The sequence below is a fragment of the Balaenoptera acutorostrata genome, chromosome 3 (genome assembly GCF_949987535.1).
Source record: "Balaenoptera acutorostrata chromosome 3, mBalAcu1.1, whole genome shotgun sequence".
Classification (NCBI taxonomy): domain Eukaryota; kingdom Metazoa; phylum Chordata; class Mammalia; order Artiodactyla; family Balaenopteridae; genus Balaenoptera; species Balaenoptera acutorostrata.
Window position 1 is genome coordinate 172,953,463 of NC_080066.1, and position 23,085 is coordinate 172,976,547.

The 23,085-nt window shown below is 43.5% G+C and overlaps 1 protein-coding gene and 1 long non-coding RNA gene across 2 annotated transcripts in view; one reads left to right on the forward strand and one right to left on the reverse strand.

Annotated features, from left to right (window-relative positions):
* Positions 1–23,085, reverse strand: part of LOC130707604 (potassium channel subfamily K member 13) — a 116,153-nt gene that overhangs the window by 64,509 nt on the left and 28,559 nt on the right. The gene's annotated exons all lie outside the window — the stretch shown is intronic.
* Positions 1,123–2,075, forward strand: LOC130707606 (uncharacterized). The gene is made up of 2 exons (XR_009007522.1): positions 1,123–1,312; positions 1,538–2,075. It is a non-coding gene; the product is annotated as an uncharacterized LOC130707606 (long non-coding RNA).

Consider the following 23,085-nt stretch of genomic DNA (forward strand, 5'->3'; position numbering starts at 1 on the left):
ACTACAGTTCTCTGTTTCCTTTAATTAGGTGAGATCATGCGACTGATGGGGCAACTTCTGGATTATGTGCATCGTCCTCTTCCCCTGCCGCTTCCCATGGGCTGGAATGAAGACGCGGTGGTCATGGCTTCCAATTCTTTACTTACTAGGGGGATGTAACGGAACTGTCGGTTGATAACGTATTAGATCCCTTCAGCTGCTATTACAACTCAGCACAAACTTAGTGACTTAAAACAACACAGATTTATTCTCTTATGGTTCTGGAGGTCAGAAGTCTGAAAACGGTTTCACGGAGCTAACGTGAAGGTATGGGCAGGGCTGGTTCCTTCTGAAGGATCTGGAGGATCTGAGGGGAGAAAACTTTTCCTTGCATTTTTCGGCCTCTAGTGCTGCATTCCTTACATTCCCTGGCTCACGGCCCCTTCCTTCAGAGGCAGCAGCACAGCATCTTTGAAACTCTTTCTCCTTCTGTCTTCATATCACCACCTTCTCCGCACAGAACTCTGCCTGTGTCCCTCTTTTCTGGATGTTTGTGATTACATCAGCCCCACGTGGATAATCCAGGCTTATTCTCCCATTTCAAGATCCTTAACTTGATCATGTCTGCACAGCCTCGTTTGCCATACGAAGTAATATTCCTAGGGTCCAGAGATTAGGATGTGGAGATATTGGCAGGGCGGGGGTGGGGGGGGAGCGGGGCATCATTTAGCTTACCACAGTCATTAAATATAATTTTTGATGAAAATGCATGTGTGATTTTGGGCATGAAACTCAGAAGACATTCAGAAAATGAGTGGCATTGCTAAACAAAATTTCCTTCCATTCTTATTTGCCTGTTTATATAAACAAGGCTGCTTGCATGCTTACATTCAATTGAAAGATCGGAATAGAATTCCTAATTCTAAGCCGAATTCTTTCTAGCAATAAGTAACATTCATTCAATGATAAGTTAATTGGAAAAAATTATAAAGCTCCATTCATCTCATTTAGAAATGTATTTTCAGTAAAATTTCACTTTTTATGTTTCTTGTTTATCCAAATTTGTTACATATTCATGTGGTTTTGAGCATAATATACTTCTAATAAGTGAAGGATAACTCAATCAGGAAGAAATTAAAAAAAATTTAAGCCTTATGATCACAGGAAATTCAAAAACTTAAACTTAAACTTATATGTATATATTTTTGTTGTAGGAGAAAGGTGATCAAAGAAAGATTTATGTATAAAATGCATTAGTATAAATTTCTGTGGGGGAAGTGGAATGGATACACAGGTTCCAAAAGAAAATGAAACAATACGAAATTTCTGACAGGTAAAGAAAATCTTGTTTTTATGTTTTTTAAGTGGGTGGTGGTTGGTGGGTATCAAATTGCTATGGTATTTAGATTCCATTGGGTACATTTAGAAGAAAGATATGATAGTTTTGTTTTAAATATCAATATTTACAATGTATCTAAAAAGCCATCTTTACTATCTGCATTTATGATGAAATTCTAGATGCTGACTTAAAAATGTATGTTTTCCAAAATTCTTTTAGGAAGCGTATGAACAAAAAGTTTGAAGACAACTACTGATGGGCCTGCTTGTCAGGAGAGCAGCACCCCGTCCAGCCCCTGGCAAGGGGGTTTTGCTTGAACCACAGTGATGAGAAGTTTCCTTGGGCTCTTGGACTAATAAAGTATCTCAATGGCTAGTCCCAGTTCCGTCAAAATAACAACAAGGAAAAATACCCAGACTCCTCTATTCACCAGCTCACTCATTCCCTTCCTACACTGCCCAGCCAGAGATACTTGTCTGCAGTTCATCAGGCCGGAGAACCTCACACTCTGGTTGCCAATACAGAGTGCTTGGTGGTAAGAAGAGGCCTCTTAATGGATCCAAATGTTAAGTTCTGACCAGAAGTTGCCACCAGGCTAGATACAGATATTGCCAACTCCCCCATCAGAAAAACAAAAGCAAGACTCTAGGCACCCATATTCAGAGCTTGTTATGAGACTACTCTTATGAGCGTATATATATATGGTGATTATTTTGGGTAAACGGGAGTAGATAAATAAAATTCAAAGTAAACTCTTGGAGGGGATTCGTTGGCTGTCTTCACTGGAATGGCGTGAGCACACACACAGCACACACACAGCATAGCGCGACACAACACACTTCCACTTGAAGAGTGAGCAGAATGGAAACCAAGGATCAAAGTGTCCCCAGCAAGCGGCTCTGAGCACACAGTGGTAACACAATGAATACTTGGTGGACTCAGAAAACATATACCAACACTTAATTAAAGAAAACCAGAAGGAATAAAATGGAATAAAGCAAGAAGATGGGACACTGCCAGGCAAAGGTAGACTTCATCACTTGTTTGGGCAGCTGTAAAAAGGGCGTGGGCACTAAGCCATTCTGTTTAGGCCTATATCTCAGCTCTATCATTTATGAGCTCTGTGACCTTGGACATGAAAACCTAATATCCTCATGCCTCAGTTTCTCCAAATGTAAAATAGGAACGGCATTGCATAAGGCTATTGTGAGGACTGAATGAACTAGTACTTAGGTCAGTGTTAATGGTTATTATTAGCTCTTCTTAAAGATGAACATTTATTGAGCACTGCGCTCTCATCAATGTCTAGGCCTTGGGATATAGAAACAAAGGACTGTGCCACTTCCTAGTTCAAGGTTGACCACCCAGCCCAGATGGGCACGTTCCAAAGGGCTTTCCTGGGGAATCCTCAGATATCCCAGCCATAGAAGCACAGCCAGGGGTAGGGCCCCACTGCAGAGGGACACAGAAAACACTCATTAAGGGGTGTCTTGTGGTGACCAAACCCACCTGGCCAGGGCAGAAGGGCATCTGGGGTAGGCAGTTCAGATGTCCTGTAAAGCATCTTGCCCAAAGACGGGAGTTCAAGTCTGGCACTGAGCTGGCAAGGGGAGTTTGTTGAGGGGTTATTTTTGCTGCCTCTCTGACATCAGTTATGAGTCAGTTTGCTGTTACTGATTTTATGAAAACTTGGGAGAACAGAAGACCACCACTGTACACCACCACATTGCTCAGGACTCAATCACTTGTAAGAAATGAACTCCCAGTTTATGCTAGTTTAAGCTGAAAAGGAAGACTGGCTCATATGACCAGATTAAGAGAAAGCAGTCTTTCACTCTGGGACAGCTGGCTGCAGCCCCTAAACTGGTATGAAGATTCTTTTTTCAGCTCTGTCTCTCATCTCAGCCTTTGCATGTTGGCCTATTGGGAGATAATTCTAGTGTTTCTGCATATATTCTGAGCAAAGCTGAGTATTAGCAGCTATGTTCAAGGATGTTTCCAAAACCGCTCTGAGGCATGGAGCAGACTTTAAAAAAAAAAAATTTATGTATGTATGTATGTATGTATGTATTTATTTTTGGGTGCATCGGGTCTCAGTTGCAGTGCATGGGCTCTTTGTTGCGGCATGCAGGCTTCTCTCTAGTTATGACGTGGGGGCTCCAGACTGCATGGGCTCAGTAGTTGCAGCACGTGGGTTTAGTTGCCCTGCAGCATGTGGGATCTGCATGTTCCCTGACCAGGGATTGAACCCGTGTGCCCTGCATTGGAAGGTGGATTCTTAACCACTGGACCACCAGGGAAGTCCCCGCATGGAGCAGATTTGCTTACATTCTAGGATCTGGCAATGGTGTCTTAGGTATGACACAAAAATCGTAAGAAAAAAATAGGTATATTGAACTCCATCAGAATTTGAAACTTTGGTGCGTCAGAGGACATTATCAAAGGACAATCTGCAAAGTGGGAGAAAATATTTGCAAATCATATATCTGATAGGGGTCTAGTGATAAGGGTCTTGTATCCAGAATACATGAAGAACCCTACAAGTCAATAACAAAAAGACAAACAACACAATTTTAAAAATGCATAAAAGACCTGAATAGATATTTCTACAAAGAAGATATACAAGTGGCCAATAACACATGAAAAGACATGCAACCTCATTAGTTATTAGGGAAACGCAAACTAAAACTGCAGTGAGATACCCACTAGGATGGCAATAATAAAATGGAAAATGACAAGTGTTGGTGAGGATATGGAGAAACTAGAACCCAGGTACTTTCCTGGTGGGATATAAAATGTTACAGCTGCTGTGGAAAACAGCATGGAGGTTCTTCAAAAAGTTAAACATAGAATTATCACATGACCCAGCAATTCCACTCCTCAATTTATACCTAAAAAATTGAAAACAAGTACTCAAATACTTATATATGAAAGTTTATAGCAGCACTATGTATAATAGCCAAAAGGTAGAAACAACCCAAACGTCCATCAACTATGAAACACTGATATATACCACAATACAGATGAACCTCAAAAACATTATGTTTAATGAAAGCAGCCATACCCCAAAGGTCACAATATTGTATGACAGCCTTTACATGAACTGTCCTAAATACATTCATCCACAGAGGCAGCAAGCGGGTTGGTGGTTGCCAGGGGCTGAGGGGAGGGGCTGACTGGGGGTGACAGTGGGATGGAGTTGTTTTTTAGGGTGATGAAAATGTTTCAGGACTAGATACAGGTGGTGGTGGCACAACGTTGTGAATGTATTAAAGGCCACTGAACTGTACGTTTGAAAAAGGCAAATTTTATGCTATGTGAATTTCATCGCAATTAAAAAAAAAATAAAGCTAATGTCTCCCTGTGGGAAAGACGTTGAGCACATTTGTTTGCAGTCCCTTATAAGACTAGGGATTTCCTGCGTTCAGGTTCCTCAGTTGGAACACAGGCCCACAGGGGGGGCAGCGTTCACCTGGGCCTGCTGTACACGGCTTCCCTGGGATGTGAGGGGCAAGGGGACCACGTGAACATGAAGCTCAAGCTGCCTGCTGTGCTGAAATGAGCTGTCTACTCGGGCTTGTTGTTACCTCCCCAGCAGAATCCATGCAAGTGTGGTGAGCTCACCTAGCCCAGGCCTGCTTGAAAGCCCTCCCTGTTCCCTGATGATCATGGGCCAATGGGGCCTGCAGAGCTTGCCTTCCAAGGGTGCCGTGTGCCACAGAAACGAAATGTACAGTGGAAAATGCCAGGCACACCCTATGCTTGCTTTCACCCCTGTAATGCCAAGAAGATCTGTGGGCAAAGCAAGCGCCAAATACCCGTGACTTAGTGACACCTATTCCGAGAGAACAAAGATTTCAAAGCAGGCTTCAAAAAAACATCAGGAGGGTACTGACTGGGAAGGGGAACAGGGTTTCTCTGAGTGTCTTATACTTTGATGTGAGTGGTGGTTACATGGCTATAATATATGTGAAGAAGGATACAATCAATAAATGTTTTTACATTCATCAAGCTGTACACTGAAGATTTGCACACTTGACTGCATATATGTCATATCTCGTTAAAAAACTGTGGTCCAGGGAGAGACAAGCAGAGAACAGTATGCCTGGAATACATCCATTTAAATAAATTTTAAAAATCAAGCAAACAAACATACAAAGAGAGAAAAAATCTTCTGCAGCAGACTAAACATCGTGTCAGAGCAAGACTTTTAGAATGATGTGTGCAATCATAGTATATTACAGCGGTGGGTCTTAATCCCGGCTGATTGAAAACTCACCCGAAGAGGTTTTCATAAATACCCACGCCTGGGCACCCCCAATGGAGAATCTGATTTAATTGGCCCTGGGGTACAAGATGATTTTGTAGCTCCCCAGGTGGTTCTATCAGGGGTGGACAAGCTATGACCCGAGAGCTGCATCAGCCTGCTGACTGTTTTTACAAATAAAGTGTTACTAAAACACAGTCCTGCACATGCGCATTCGTTTACATAACGTACCTGGCTGCTTCCACACCACAATGGCCAAGTTGAGCAGTTGTACCAGAGACCATGTAGACTAAAACATTTATTCACTGGCCCTTTACAGAAAACGTCTGCTGATCCCGGCATCAGATCAGGACTGCGCATTCGAATCACCCGGGGAGTTTACAAACCACTCAGATGTTCACCACTACCTGCAACCTTCCCTAGCCAACTCTTCAGGGATAGGGCTTGGGCCTGATGTCTTTGTAAATTCCAGGAGATTTTCACGAGGAGCCCTGAGTTCCGAACCAGTCCCTTGATGCTTTGGGTTGATGCAGTTCCCAGGGGAGCCCAAAACCAGCAGCCGTGGGCTGGCTCCCCAGCATCATCTGAGGAACTTAGGAAGACTCGGAGTCCCAGCTGTCACCCTTCAGGTTCTGAATTCCGAATCAGAAGGTCTAGGGTAGAGTCCATCAACTGCTGCTATTAAAAAATCAAGAAGCAAACAAAAAAATCCCCCAACTCCTCTCTGTGTTTGGGAATACTGACATTCAGGGGCTGAAACGAGACCAGATCCCAGCCCAGATCCAATATTTCAAAGGCATAATTCCACCTGGACACTGGAATTGATACTGACCAGGGTTCTTGGCCGTCCGCAATCAATAGAAATTAACTAGAGGCCAGACAAGAAATTCAGGCAAGGCTTTATTGGGGCCCCTGTGGCCGCAGGAGGGAGCGAAACAAGTAACATGTTCCCTTGCTCTCTCCCTGTGAGGGGGCTGCCGGGTTCCTTACATGGGGTGAGGGTAGGGGTGTGTCCAGGGGCTGGGCTGGAGCGGTGGCTTAGGTGTTTTGCCCACCCCTCTGGCGGTGTTGAGTGCAGGGGGCATGTGCACTACCCAGCTTTTGCTCTGGACACCCTGTTTTTGCTCCCAGTTCTTCAGAAGAGGCAGTTGGGTTTTTCTTTTTTGGTCTTTTTGTATCTTTTGTCCAGAATTTGCCCCGACAAATTATTTTTAGTCCCTTATAGCTTCTCTGTAATTTGTAGCTCGAGGAGATGTTTGTCCAGGTGCAAGCATTGCAGCACTGCAGCAAAGGGTCCCAGGTCCCAACCTCTCTCAGAGTGTGCAGTGAATTAGTGGGAGTCAAGTGATTTTGACCTGACTTTGGCTTTAAGTGCAAACAAGAGAGTAGGTTCTGCCCAGGCCACGCTCGGAGGACACCCGAGAGTCTCTGCTCTGCAAAGGAAGTGATCAGAGAAGGACCAGCAACTGCATCAGGGATAAGGGCCACCCGCAGAAGAGGAAACAGTCACTGCGGGCTGCTACACGGTGAGGCCGGTGCTTACCTAACAATGAAGTCCCTCAGGACAGTCAAGGCCATCTGCTTCCAGAAGAGAAACCAGCAATTTATTCCTCACTCTCAGGATGACTCACAAGAACATCCTGAGAATCAGGAGCACGAACCTCCTGGTGGTAGAGATGCAAAGAAATACGCAACAAAACTGCCCACAGGGTGCTAATTAACATATATGAAAGCAGAGTGGGCGCAATGTACATATGCAGTCATCTATGTTGGAAGGAGCATGTTAACCTCCATGGTCCAGAGGACAAGGAAGGGCTGCTGTAATTAAGTCAGGGCTTCACTAGGCTTTTCAAGGACTAATAGGATTTGGTGAGGTGACGCCAAGGGTTCTCAAACTTGGCTGCAATTAGAATCACCTGGGGAGGTCTTTTTTTTTTTAATAAATTTATTTTTATTTTTATTTGTTTTGGGCTGCATTGGGTCTTTGTTGCTGCGCACGGGCTTTCTCCAGTTGCGGCGAGCTGGGGCTACTCTTCATTGCGGTGCGCGGGCTTCTCATTGCAGTGGCTTCTCTTGTTGCAGAGCATGGGCTCTAGGCGCGTGGGCTTTAGGCGCACGGGCTTCAGTAGTTGTGGCATGCTGGCTCAGTAGTTGTGGTTCGCGGGCTCTAGAGCACAGACTCAGTAGTTGTGGCGCACGGGCTTTGTTGCTCTGCGGCATGTGGGATCTTCCTGGACCAGGGCTTGAACCCGTGTCCCCTGCATTGGCAGGTGGATTCTTAACTACTGTGCCACCAGGGAAGCCCCTGGGGAGGTTTTTAAAATCCAGAGGCCCAGGCCATGCCCCAGACCACTTAAATCAGAATCTCTGGGGGTGGCAGCCAGGACCAGAAATTGTTAAAGCTTCTCAGATGATTGCAATATTTGGCCAAGTTGGAGTGCTAGGTCTACACACTGGGAGGTCCAAGGGAGCTGGTTCCAGGATGAGCAGTAGAAGGCTGTCTGGAAGGAGGAGGAGAGCATTGTGCGGAGAGGCCAGAGGCTGGCCATGAGCTCACGGGTGCTGAGGGCAGGCGTGGCATTACGTACAAGTCCCTAGAAAGAAATCAATGCAGCACAACCACAGGGCTCCACCGGGAAGTGAGCCGCAAGGCTCATGGGAGAGCTGCAATGGGAAGTTTGGGTTGTTTTTTCCTCTGGTCCAGGCCATTTTGAGCCCACCATATTTGGGGAGCAATTTTAGACTTACAGAAAAGTTGCAGAGATAATACAGAAAGTTCCTGTATGCTCTTCACCTCGTTTTTCCTAATATAAATATCTGATATTACTATGATACATTTGCCAAACCTGAAAAACCAACAATGGTACATTACTATTCACTGAACTCCAGACTTCATTTGGATTTCACCAATTTTTCCACCACCATCCTTTTTTTTTTTCTGTCCCAGGATCCAATCTAAAATGGCATTTAGTCATCTAGTCATCAGGTCTCATTTGTCCCCACCCACCATTTTTGAAGACTCTATTTGACCCAGTTGGTGCTTTGTCCTTATAAACATTTTTTTGTTCTGTCTTTAAGAATATGTAGATTTTAATCTGAATTTTACCAAACCTGAAGAAATTTCATTGAGAAACTATATTTTCCTCAGTGAATTCCATCATAAACCATTTTAATCCCTCAACAATTTTTCCATTCTGTGCTGTTAAACTATTACCATGTTTTTCCCATTTAAAATATTCTTTTCAACAGGAGTTTTTCCTGCTAAAATATTACCAAAAATACATGGTTCTTCAATTACTTTTGTCTGTATGAACGCTGTCCATCATGGCTTCTGACAATCTGAGTTTGCTTTGATGACCGCATTTCAATCAACAGCACTTTCCTGGGTCAAAATCTGCATATCCAGATTGTGCCAAGGTTGATTCCTCTGACTAAAAAAGTCAATTTTTATTTTTTGAATTGAGGTATAATTGACATACATTGTATTACTTTCAGGTGTACAACATAATGGTTCAGTATTTGTATAATATTATATATAATCTTTCTCAAGATTGCTTTGGCTATTCAGGGTCTTTGGTAGTTCCATATAGATTTTAGGATTGTTTGTTCTATTTCTGTGAAAAATGCCACTGAGGGGAAAAAAAATCAATTTTAAATGTGCATGCATGTTTCCTTCCGTTGGTTTTATTTTGTGTAGGTGTTTCCTATTATACCTATTTTTTCCCAGTTCAATTGTTTTGTACTTTTCAAACTTACCAACAAATAAATGAGTTTCTCATTTGTAACATTTTATTATGTTCAGTGTTAACTGTTGCCAGTTTCATTTTGCATTGGATATTTCTACTAATAACATTTACTGATAACTTGGATAAAAACAGATAATTCATATTCTTTTGGGTAAGCCACGGAAGAATTGAGCAGCTCTTCTCAGATATTCCAGGAATGCCCCACTGTCCAGAAGTAATCTATTGTATTGCCCATCCAGTTCTTCTGGATGCTTGAGCTCACTTCACATGCATGGTCTGGCAGAGCAAGAACAAATGGGGTCAAATGGGTCAAATGACCTGCCTCATTAAAAAAAAAAACGGCAGGGGGCTTTGATTTTTTGACGCCTGTACCCCAGCAGCACTGCCTTGCCCACAGGGCACAGTGTAAATGGCACTCTTGGAATTGCATGGGATGGCAGTCGGCTGTGCAGCCAGCCGTAGAAGATCAACAAAAGACAAGGCACAAGAGCAAAGCAGAACAAGCAGAATAGGATTTGGGGCAGAGACACGGGCACCAGAAATGGGCCAAGGCAGAGGCGTGGCCAGCCCCAAGCTGCTGAACTTCTGGCCTCCCCCCTTTAGACCCCTACAGGAGTGGAGTCTATTGCAGCACCTGTAACACGACACAGCGACCCACCTACGAGGGCTGCACCAACGGGCTGCAGCCAGGAAATCACCAGAGAGGGTAATTCATCTGAGGAGATCAGAGGCCTTATTTAGGTAAAAATGTTCTCAGAAGGTTTAGCTGTAATACTCTCGTGGTAACCACCTGCCAGTACAGAGGGAAAGTGGCTTTATCGTGGCTGAGCCACCAGGGCAGAGATGCTGCATCGAGGGAGAGGAGGGAGAGGAGTCTTTCTCTATATCCAGAAAGAGAAAGACTCGACCCCTTCTCCAGATGCCCCCGATGGCCTTTTCCAAAGTAGAGCAGGTCAACAGCTCTCTGCTTGGTCTCAGGACAAAAGGAAACATTTCACTGTGCCTCCCACGCTGCCCTCTCCCACCAGCAGCTTAGAATAAGTGAAACCAACAGAAAAGGGGCACAGCTGGGAAATAAAAGATAACTAGGCTTGAATAGTAAATAACAATTCCCTTCCTGCTTTCCCTGGGCTAAGCGACCACATCTATGAAAGCCACCGAGGAGAGGTCTTACCGGTATGTGAAATGTGGCATACATTCAGAAAAAAGTGAGTAAGTGCGCAAAAGGCTTGAGCATCTGTGTAACCAGCACCCAGTCAAGAAATAGAAGATTTCTAGAACTTCAGATGAGTGGTTGACTTTCCAACTGCTATCTGATGAACCAGGACAGTTGTTTTTTTTTTTAATTTTTATTTCATATTGGAGTATAGTTGATTTACAATGTTGTGTTAGTTTCAGGTGTACAGCAAAGTGATTGAGTTATACATATATCTATTCTTTTTCAGATTCCTTTTCCATATAGGTTATTACAGAGTATTGAGAAGAGTTCCCTGTGCTATACAGTAGGTCCTTGTTGATTATCCATTTTATACATAGTAGTGTAGTAGTATATGTTAATCCCAACCTCCTAATTAATCCCCCCCCCAACCATGTTTCCCCTTTGGTAACCATAAGTTTGTTTTCTAAGCCTGTGAGTCTGTTTCTGTTTTGTAAATAAGTTCAGCTGTATCATTTTTTAGATTCTGCATATAAGATGATATCATATGATATTTTAGGACAGTTTTTTGATTCGCGCCACATCTGAGATTTTGTTGGAGAAACAGGGCTTTGTTCCACAAAGATCCTCAAGATCCAGAGATGTCAAGATATGTACCTGGGGGTTTTCAACGTTAGCGATTTTAAGGCCACACTCAGGGAATTAATTATTAAGATGCAGAAACAGGGAGTTCCTGATTCAAGACGTCCAGGTGAGGCTCTGGGACGTACATTTTTGAAAACACCCCAGGAGATTTGATAGCAGATGGTTCTCAAAGACACCCCACTTTGGAGAGCCACGCCCTGAATCTACAGAAGCTTAGTGCAAGAAGCTTAGTGCCATGGGAATCCTGTAGGTCCTTGTTACTCAAAGTGTGGTCCCAGCCCAGCAGCAGCAGTGGCACCTGGAAGCCTGATGGGAATGCAGAATCCTGGGCCCAACCCAGAACATATGAATCATATGTATTAAATGAGATCCTCCAGGTAACATGTGCACATCCAAGTTTTAGCAGCATATCCTGGGTTCATGGAAGACAGAGTCTCAACAGGGTAGTGTTGCCCTGACAGAGCATTTAGGAAATAGGTGGTTTGGCTGTGAACAGAAATGCTTGATATCCTGCAATGTACAGGACAGTCAACACATTAAAGAAGCATCCTGCCTCCTGCAGACTTTCAGACATCCCGCTGGATATTCATGGGTACAGAAAACCTGTCCGGATTTATCTGAACTTAGAACCTAATTCTTGTTTACCCTTTTGAGGGGCACCATTTTTACATACACTGAAATTTCCAGGAATGCAACTGCTGTATAAATTGAGGGAAGAGTCAACACTGATTTTAAGTATTACTATGAGTTGTTCACCGTAAGTGATGGTTCATTTTATGTGCCAACTTGACTAGGTGAAGGGATGCCCAGAGAGCTGGTAAAACAGTATTTTTCAGTGTGTTTATGAACATGTGTCTGGAAGAGATTAGCACTTGAAGCAGTAGACTGAGTAAAGATCACCCTCACCAAAGCAATGGGCATCATCTAATCAGTTGAGGGCCTGAACAGAACAAAAAGGCTGACAAAGGAGAATCTGTTCCCTCTGCTGGAGCTGCGACATCCATTTTCTCCTGCCCTTGGACATCAGGGCTCCTGGTTCTCAGGCTTTGGACCAAGATCGGGACTTACCCCATCAGTCCTCCCAGTTCTCAAGTCTTTGGACTCCAACTGAGTTAAACCACCAGCTTTCCTGGTTCTCCAGCTTGCAGACAGCAGAATGTGGGACTTCGTGGTCTCATAACCACATGAGCCGATTCCTATAATAAATCTCCTCTTATTTCTGTCTCTCTCCCCCATTGGTTTCGTTTCCCTGGAGAACTCTAACACGCCATCTCAGATTATCCCACTGCGGAGGGTAGTGCAGTTGTGTGTAGTACAGCATACCTGTCGGTCTACCTGGAGGTGTAGCACCAGACTATTTCATCAGAATCAGACCCTAGAATGGATTTATTAACGTACATATCATTTTACTATATTTTCCTTTGTTTTCTTCTTTATGTTAAAATTAAGTCAATATACTGTCTTTTTTGAAATTATGTGTACAGACAGCTTATTTTGTTTACACAATCTCATTTCAGGATAGTAAAGGAATATCTTATTTGTTAAAGTTTCATTTTAGTACCATAAGAAAACTTTTGAAATAAAAAGGAAGTTATTGGGTATGACAGAGCTAAGAAAAAATGCCCTGATTGAACTGCCTCATTTTTTAGATAAAGGATTGAAACCCAGGGAGGTAGAGTGTCCAAGGTCATGGGGTAACTTGCATCAGTAGGACCAGATACCCAAGAATCCAGCCCCTACCAGGACTGGCTTTCTGCCCCCCAGCACCGCCCACGCAGCCTGCCCAGCCATCTGGAGATCTCGCTCCACTGAAAACCTCCTTCTCTGCCCCTGCTCTTACCAAGGCCCTGGGGAATAATTTGTAACATCATGTAGCTTCACAAGGAAGCACAAAACCTTTGCTGGACTCCCAATTATGATTTTTTTTTTAACCCAGGATCTTTTCCTTGGAGACAAAGAAATTACAAATTACAAAATAAATGGAGCCCTTGTTCCTGGCTCTCTCAGGACACAAATTGCTGCCTGTCCTTGTCTGTTTGCAATTAGATTCAAGGGACTTCAAGAAAATTGACAAGAAGAAAAAAACAATAACTTCCTTGATTCTGGAAGGCAATGGATTTTGTACCTAAAGATCCAGTGCCTGAGATGCTAAGCCCATTAATACACTATCACCCTCAACGACAACGACCACAGGGTGGGTGGCACCTAATCTGTCCCCACAGTGTGTCCCCACAAAAGTATAGGGACTTGTGTTGCTCAAATGTTGGTTGTTCTGCCACTTGCTTTACCCTGCATGTGAAAATCAAGTGACAGCTTTGCCTCTAACATCTATCATTTCAGGTAAGGGCTAGAGAGGAGGTAAATGAGGGGAGGGCTACTTCCCAGAGCGGGTAATAGAAGCTAGCATGTCCTCAGGTGAGGCTGAAGGACGCTCACCCAGTTTCATACAGAGCTGAGAGAAGGAAAGGTGAGTCCAAAGGGGCCGGAAGCAGGAAGGAGCGTGGAAGATTGGAAAACCAGAAAGGAGACCAGTGTGGGTAAGGAACAGTATTACTGAAGGTCGTAGGAGTACGGCTGAACGCAACCCCACCACCCTACTATTTGTTAATAGCAAGATGGAGTTGGAAAGTAGTCAATCCCCAAGTTTAAGATGACAACGCCTCATAAAGGGAGGGATTCCCCGGGACTCTCCCACCTTCCTTGCCAAACTTGAGTAGCGCAGAGTCTTCTCTTGGCCTTAACCCATGGGTCATCCCATGAGGACACACTGCCTGGGAGAGAAACAGAGAATGGATATCACCCTCATGAGACAATTCTGGCAGAATTCGTCAGATGATCACACAAAGGCTTCAAAGAAATTTTTTAAAAGATAAAATTATCAAGCAAGTCACAGAGTCCCCAAACATGGGCACACATGTTGCAACGAGGGCAGTGTGACTTGTTGCCGGCTGGGTGCTTCTGCTGTGTCAGGAGAGAGAACAGGCTTCTGACAATCTGTGTTTTCAGAAACTCATCAAAGAAAGGCCTGTAGAATAATAGATTTGAGATAGTCTCTATAGAAAATAATTTTACTGCTTTCAGGGAGGAAAGGGTCCAGAGAGAAAGTCCCAAAATGACTCAGTTCCTGACACCCATAGAGAAGGCAGGGAGGGGGCCAAACAGCATGAAAAGGAGAAGGCGCGGGGGGTTGAGCAAAGCTCTCATTCCTCCGGTCCTAGAGGAGAAGCAAGATTAGGAGGTTCTGCCAAGAAGAGGAAAACTGATGTTGAAGGAAAACTAGGCACAGGAGCAAAGTAAGGGGGTTGTCAGAAGAAAGGGGAAAGATCAGCAGAGAAAGAATGGAGGATGGCAAGTGGACAAAAGGGCTGACCCCTGGCTGCCAGAAACGTGCAGAGATAAAGACGGGGCAGCTTTCAAGGAAGCTGAGAGGCTGATCTCAAGCATCTGGACAAGATCCATGCTTCACTTAGCCTAGGGAGAACGGAAGAAGAAAAGAGAAGTCTTCGGAGGGACACGATGCACTTACAGGTCTCTCTGGCCCAAGGGAGGGAAAAAGACACCTATTTCTCCTTGGTGTGGAGAGGGTGCTCTAACTTCCCATGTATTTTTCAATCTCCAAAAATACCTGCATTATTTTTCATGGGAAAAGCTCCTGGATAAAATCACCCAAGTTGCCATTAAAATTCCCGAAGTGTTAACGAACACAAAATTCCTCAAACTCTAATGTTCTAACACGGTAGATTAAAGCTTTCCAATTCGACTAGAAATCCGGAAAACAGAAACCAGCAGAGAGATGGAAACTTAGTGTGAACATCTGAGAAAACACACCATACTGATTTAGAAGCTCCAAGAAAGGCTCCAGTTCCCAAGGGCTATATATAGATAAGGGAAGGAATTTCACAGGGGTTGGGGGAGGGACCCAGGAGAGAAGATACTGTTTATGTAATTGATTCCGATAACCAGGATCGGGGCAGGAGAGAAGACAGCGTTCTGAGGCTGGCTGTGTGCAGTCAGGGTTGAGATTATATGACTCCTGGAATCCCATCATCCAGGATGGAGCCCTGCCTTTGTCACGAGGCATTTGAGCACATGCAGGATGTTTACTTAACCCCTCGAAGCCTCAGTTTTCTCTCATCCACAGGTGAAGATATTCCAGTAAGCGGAAGAGCTATGTGCTGAGTCTGGCATCCAATGAGCTTCCTCTGCGATGGTGGCTACAGTCACCTGTACCCCACCACAGGTGTACGTCTCCACCTTCAACCAGAATTAATGGAGCACCCCCGTATTCGCAGAGGAGTTCACTCCAATGGGCCATTCCTGAAGATGAGACCCCCCCCTCCCTTGTCTCAGTACTGGTTTTACCATGCAAAGGACAAGACACCCTCACTGGGATCACTGATCCAGGACAAGCTATCAGAGTAGAGACAGGCTGGGACTTATGATGAAGATCTCAGAAAAAGAGTCCCGTGCCCATTTTGTACTGGGAGTGACTTCAGTGAAAAAGCATGGTTCTAAACGCCTTGCCTATGTCATTCCTTCGTTCCGCAGCACAACTCCGTGAGCTGTGATTATTATCACCCCGTTACTGATGGAGAAACTAAGATACAGAGGAGTGAAGCATCTTGCGAGGGGTAAATCCACAGATAAGCTGCAGCCCACTTAGTTGTAACGCATGCAGGGCATCTGTAGGAGTCAAATAGCTACCCTAAGATGCAAATACAATTTTATAAGTAGCAGATCTTCAGAATATTTTTCAAAATCATTCCACTGTTTCACGTGTACAAATCAAAGCTACAAAAATAACCACTACTAATTGGATAAAATTATTGTTTTCCTTTGTTCAATCCACCGCTTCACACTTAAGATGCCTGCCTAATAACCTTGAGGCTGATTAGGCCTTGTCTTCTACGAAGTAGGCAGTTTTCTCTCCAGGAAACAGAAAAGCCTTATGTCTTGGAGATCACAGGTACTAGCTAGAAAGCAGTTTATTTATTTATTTTTAATTTTTGGCCACGCTGCATGGCTTGCGGTGCCCTAGTTCCCCGACCAGCGATTGAACCCGGACCCTCGGCAGTGAAAGCGCGGAGTCCTAACCACTGGACCACAAGGTAATTCCCTAGAAAGCGGTTTATTAAGTGTCATTTCATTATGCAGTATCTACTTCGAGTTCAGACTCCATTAGGGTCAAACATCACTGAGCTTTGAGAATGCGCCAATGACAAAAAATTAAGCCACAGAAATGCACCCATGGCAACTATTCTGGAGTTTTAAGAAAGTAAAGTGAACTCACTTCCTTGCATCAGGGTTCCTAAATAAAGCTCTTTTTAGTTTTGTTCTTTTTTGACTGTGGCCAGTCCCTATTTATCCAGGTGTAGATTATCTACACTATTTACACCAAAGTGGGATTAATGCCAAAGAAACTTTATCTAAGCCCTTAGGTACTTCCTAACATAGAAAAAGCAAATTAATTTTAATATTGAGTTGCAAAGGGAAAGGCAGGAGAAAACTAAGCCCTAGGTAATGTGCTAATAGAACAGCAGCTCAAAAAAATTCCAGAGCTGCATAATTAGTCAGGTGTATATATATCTATCAGAGAAGGAAATTTGCTGGGGTGGGGGAAGAAACCATTCGGTATGTCAAAGCCAAATACACACAATTTGGGGACTGTTTGCACTGCTTGCCTCCCCTGGAAGGAAAAATTAAGTTTGTTTGGTAGAAGAAAGAATGTGGTTCTGGGACTTTCTCCCTTAAGCAGATGTTCCAAACCCTTCTGAATAATTCTGTGAACATCATGCCCACTCGGATTTCCACTTTTCTGCTGTATGGTCAGGTTCTCACAGATGTTGACTTGCTGCTCTGATCACACAGGGCTTCACTTTGCTCTGTGATAGCAATGCCTTTCATCTAGAGCCCTCAAAACTTGCCTAAACAATCAGCACTTTTTCCCCACATGCCTCAAACAGAAAACTTGATGATACATTCAAAGACAATTGTTGAGTCAGAAACAATCTAGTAACTCATAGAGATAAATCAATGATCAATTTCCTGAAACCCAGCTAATGGACATTCTATTTTTCTTGGGATTTCTCTTATACATAACTTTCAGGAAAAGGAGGCCATTAACAAGAAACAAGGTGTATCAGAGATTTATTGAGGACATTTACAAAGTCACCAAGGGGGTGACTTGAATAAGGGTGGAGAGAGGTCCATTTTTGATACTTCCTGTACTTGCAGTTGTTCATAACAGTATTGGAGGCCATGCAGAATCCCAAACAAAAACTCTACCTACTGAGACAACAGAGTGGGTTAACATATTTTAGAAATATTTCATCTCAACTCTGTGAAAACCATACACACAGTGTTCGGAAAGAAACACACAAAAGTGGAAGCCTTAACTCTGGTTAGTAAGATAATAGGTGATTTTCATTCTTTAGTTTCAAAGATGGATACAAAATTATTTTTTTAAAGATTCGGAATAGGATCCTAGTATTTCTTGATGACAAGAGAAGCCCATTAATGTGATGAGTTCCGTTCCCAAGGAAATCTGGGTGACGCTTTTAGGGTCTCCAGAAGCTCTCTCCATGATGTGGCCATATCGACATTTAGCTTGAGTGGTCATGGACCTAATACTGTTATATAAATTGCAGCACTTGGAAACTCTAACTAAACTTCCTCCTAAACAAGGAGAGCAAGAATCACAGAGGGTTTTGTGTGTGCGTGTGTGTGCGTGTGCGTGTGTGTGTGTGCGTCATTTAAATAAATAAAAATTGGAGTAAATAAATGTCAATTAAATATCCATTTAAAAATACAGTGTTTTCCATGTACCACCTAAAATGATATGTAGCCCCAGTGGTACTTAAAGAATCCTGCAGTAGGAATGTCTAGTTCCTCTGAATTCATATTTTAGAGCCTATGAAGAGTCCCCAGGTTAGGGCCTGGGATAGAGAGAAGTAGAGAGAGAAACGTGACGCAGCTATAGGAGGCCCAGAGAGAGACTGAGAGTCATCCCCCCAAGTCTGCCCTGAGATTTTGAGAGTGAGCTGGATCCTTGTGATGGATTCTCTCTGTTTGCTTAAGTTAGTGTGTGTGGGTTTTGATACCTGTGTTTGAAAGAGCCGGGTTCACTTTTCTCTCTCTGGCCCTCAGGATGCTGTATACGCTCTACACCAATGGGTGACAACTGGACATGATGCCATGGGGGTTCCTATCCCACATTCCTTTTTCTAAAGGGGAATTTGTGTTGTAGGTGATGTAACCTGATTGCTTAGTCCACAAATGGCAGCTGGTAGGTGGTCATACCTGGGAACCAGGAGCCTCTCTCCACTGCAGCTCACAGGACTCTGAATATTCTCCCATCAGGGATGCGGAACACAATTTGTGGCTGTTGATAACATGGCTGGTTATACTGGGCCATGTCTCAAGGTGTACAGGAAGGGGAGTTTATGTTAAGAGATAAAATAAGATAAAATAAAGGAGGTTTGGGGTTTCCCTCCACCTATTTCCTCCCTGGGGATTTTGCTTTGGCAGTCAAGTTTATCCTGCCTGATCCAACCCCCCAAGATTCAACTGATTGGACAAGGGATAAACACCTGACTTACATATGGCCAATCAGATTCTCTAAGGAATGTAGAGGCGGGACTAAGAAACAGCAGGCAGTCATTGCAGGTTGTTTCAACTCAGGAGATAAAAACTCAGGGGCTGAGAGGTGGCCATCAGCCTCCAAGAGTGGGGGGAGGCAGGAAGCAGAAGTCAAAAACAAGAGATTGAGAAAATGACTGCCGTTTCCTGCTGGTTTTCTACCTCATGGTTTAGGGCTCTTGTGAGGGCGGCTGTGCTTCCTGCCCCACAGGTCCAGAAACTACCCCTCTATTCTTATAATACATTCTGCATTTTGCCTTGAGCTAATCCAAGTGAGTTCTAATACTTGTAAGAAAATGAGGCAGTATAGAAAACATGGTCATACTTACTGCTAATAAAATTGTCCCTAGTATTTATAAGAGAATTAAATGTCACAATGTTTCATTGTAGTTTGCAAGGAGGACTAAGATGATGAGGTATCTCATCATCCGAACAAGTCCGAGAAAGATTGCTCTAATGTGCTGGCAGAAGGAAGAAGCCTTTCTTGGATCCTCACACAAATAACCTGAGAAAAATAAGGCAGCTGATATCAGCAGCAGAAGACATGTTGACTGTAACACTGGCTCTCAAAGAAGATAAAAAGGAAGCTCTGGAGTTTGTTTTACATGGAGCTTCCAAGGCCCTACCTCAGACCTACTGAATCAAAAACTCCAGTCAAGCGGTCAAGGCAGTTACACATTTTCTTAAAAGTTTCCTAGGAGATCTTGATGTGCACTCCTATTAGGAAGAGCCACTTGATCCCAGGACAAAGGGACATCTGAGCAAAGGCAGGTTCTAGCGGTCACAGGTTAACGTAAAGACAAATAATGCTAACCGCAATGGTTCCTTGATGGCATTGGTAGAATTCCTTCCTAGCTCAGAAACACGGTGATTTTCTTGCCCATGATGATAAGCTTCAAACATCCAAAGTGGCTTAAATTATGTTCAATATATACTTCTTGAGGAGGTAGGATCACATGTAATCCATTTTTTTAAAAAAAACGGGTTGAGTTTGCAATGTGCATAAAATTTTGAAGTAACTTCTTCATTGTAGAAATTGGAAAATAAAGATAAGCATTAGGAAAACAAATTACATCCTAGAATCATGTCACCCACTGTTTTGTGATTTATATCACACTGTTGGGTTTCTATCTCTCTCTTTATGTTATCAGGTTATGTATATATTTTTTCCTTATATAAATTGGATATTGTTTTATGACATATTTTCTATTTTATATATTATGATCATGTTCTGTGTAAAAAATATACTTCTTATAGCTTCATTGCATTCCAGTTATGGATGAATTTGTGAGGGTTGGATGAGACAACCATGTGAGGTGCATAGTAGGTACTCAATAAATGGTAGTAGTTACTATTGTTACTATAATGCGCTTAATCATTTCCCTACTGATGGAATATTAGGTTGTTCCCAGGGGTGCGGGTATTCATGTTTTCTTTATTGTATATATAATAGACATTAACTCTTTTCATTAGCTAGAAACATTTTTTGTAGTTGATTGTTTTATCTTTTGTTTTAGGTGTTAAGTACACAGAAGTTTTGTGTTTTCACCCAAATCTCTCAGACTTATCCTTTGTGATTTCTAGGCTTAGAAAGCTAAATTCTCACTATGATATTGGGTTGGCTAAAAAGTTCGGCTTTTTCCATACGATGTTACGGGAAAACCCGAAAGAACTTTTGGGCCAACCCAATACTATAATAAATCTTGATACATGATAAATATCAGTATACAAACATTTAATTCATTAAAATGCTTCTACCAAAATGATTAATTTAGAAACAAATTTAGGACAAATGCATTTCTAGAGAAAACTTTAATTCTAGAGAAAAATCCTTGATAATGTAGCACGTCATCCCGTAGGTGCCCGATAAAGATGCTGTGGTGCACGTGCAATGGGGCCGAGTCCTCCTCCTTCTAGGTGACCTGGGATAGGACTTGACCTCATTAAGACAGAGGAAAAGGAAGCAACTAAAGCAAGAACTCCACACTCCAGTATTTCCTCTCACAGAATCAGTTTTTCTTTTATCGTGTTAACTTTTTTTTTAGGCATTTTATTTTAAATATAGCAGCGTGTACATGTCAACCCCAAACGCCCAATCTATCCCCCCACCCACCCTTCCCCTCTGGTAACCATAAGTTCATTCTCTAAGTCTGTGAGTCTGTTTCTGTTTTGCTTTATTAAACATTAAGATAAGTCACGGGCTTCCCTGGTGGCGCAGTGGTTGAGAATCTGCCTGCCAATGCAGGGGACACGGGTTCGAGCCCTGGTCTGGGAAGATCCCACATGCCGCGGAGCAACTGGGCCCATGAGCCACAACTACTGAGCCTGCGTGTCTGGAGCCTGTGCTCCGCAACAACAGAGGCCACGATAGTGAGAGGCCCGCGCACCGCGATGAAGAGTGGCACCCACTTGCCGCAACTAGAGAAAGCCCTCGCACAGAAACGAAGACCCAACACAGCAAAAATAAATAAATAAATAAATTTATTAAAAAAAAGATAAGTCACTTTGCATTTGTCTCACCTCTGATAACTCATTTGAGCAACCCCTGTTCGGGGCTTTGAGCTGGATCACTGTCCTCTCTGGGTATCAGAAGAAACAGTCACTTTGGAAGATCGTATGAATGCCGCGTTCTCATCCAGTGGCGACAAAGGAAGGGCACAAGGACATCACAGTCAAAAATGCACGGAAAGTAGTTCCATTTATTCATCCACTCAACAAACATTTACTGAGGGCCTGTGGTGTGCTAGGCATTGTGTGCTAGGTGCAGACACACAGAAGTAAATGAGATAGACAGGGGATTCATGGTTCCATGTGGACGGCAAGACCTAAGAGGTACCTGGGAGACTCCCCACCCTTCCCCATGGAGTGAATGCTGAAGCAGAAGTGATGACATACAATGTAATGAGACAAAGGAGCCAGAGCGGGAAAGTGGCACCCACCAGGGACTTCCCTGGTGGCACAGTGGTTAAGAATCTGCCTGCCAATGCAGGGGACATGGGTTCGATCCCTGGTCCGGGAAGATCCCACATGCCACGGAGCAACTAAGTCCGTGCACCACAACTACTGACCTTGCACTTAGAGCCCATAAGCCCCAACTACTGAGCCTGCGTGCCACTACTACCAAAGCCTGTGCGCCTAGAGCCTGTGCTCTGCAACAAGAGAAGCCACTGCAACGCAATGAAGAGTAGCCTCCGCTTGCTGCAACTAGAGAAAGCCCGCACATGGCAGCGAAGACCCAATGCAGCCAAAATAAATAAAAAGAAAAGAAAAGAAAGGAAAAGGAAAGAAGAGAGGGAAGGAGAGAGGGAGGGAGGGAGGCAAGGAGGGAGGAAGGGAGGGAGGAAGAGGCACCCACCAAACCCCATTAAACAAATCCCAATACAGCCAAGCCAATTATGTGATAAATCAGCATTTCCAAATGCCAGGCACTAATTCAGCTACAGAATAAGACCATTTAAGTTATCGAGAAAGATTTAGGACTGTATTCCAGAGCTCCATTAATGAGGATTTGATTTAAGTTTCCACCCACGCAAGGTCAAGGAGACCTTCGTGTCTTCTGGGAGAGAGACACCCTAGAGAACTGAGACAGCTCATAATGTTCTCTGCAAGTGAATGGGAGAGAGGAATCCTCAGACAAGCCCAGTACTCCCTGCTCTCCTTGGGTCCTTTAACCCTTTAACAATATTCACACCACATCTAATTTAGGCTGGGCACACCTGCAGGATTACGATTCCTTGGAATACAGCATCAGAAAGCATCCACCATTATCCCTGACTCACTCTGGATTTGTTGAAAATGCAGAGGTGGCAAAGAGTAATCAGGGCAATGGTAATAGCTTTTATTAAAAAAAAAAAAACTATCAAGGAAGAATAAAATCAAGTGGAAGTGGAGCTGACTCCATCTTTGCTGATATTATTTTGAATTAATTTTTTTCGTCAGTACTAGGAGAACAACAGCAATTCTACATCATGTTTCTGGGGAGCATTATGCTCAACTAATTAATCAGTTCACAGTACAATCTGATGCTTGTGAAGGTGACACAGCAGTCTGGAAAAAGTGTGGGCTTTGAAGCCAGATGGACCTGCTCCTTCTTCTGCCGGCTGTGGGATGAGAAGCAAGTTTCCTAAATCTCAGTTTGCTCATCTCTGAAATGGGGACGTCATCACCTACCTCGGAGTGTTGTTCTGAGGATCAAACAGGATGATTATTATATAAATCATCGCTTAGTACAGTGCCTGGCACACCGAAGGGCTCAACAAATTTAATTATTATAATCTGGGCACCTACCGGGAGTGTCTGCCCAGTGCCCAGAGAT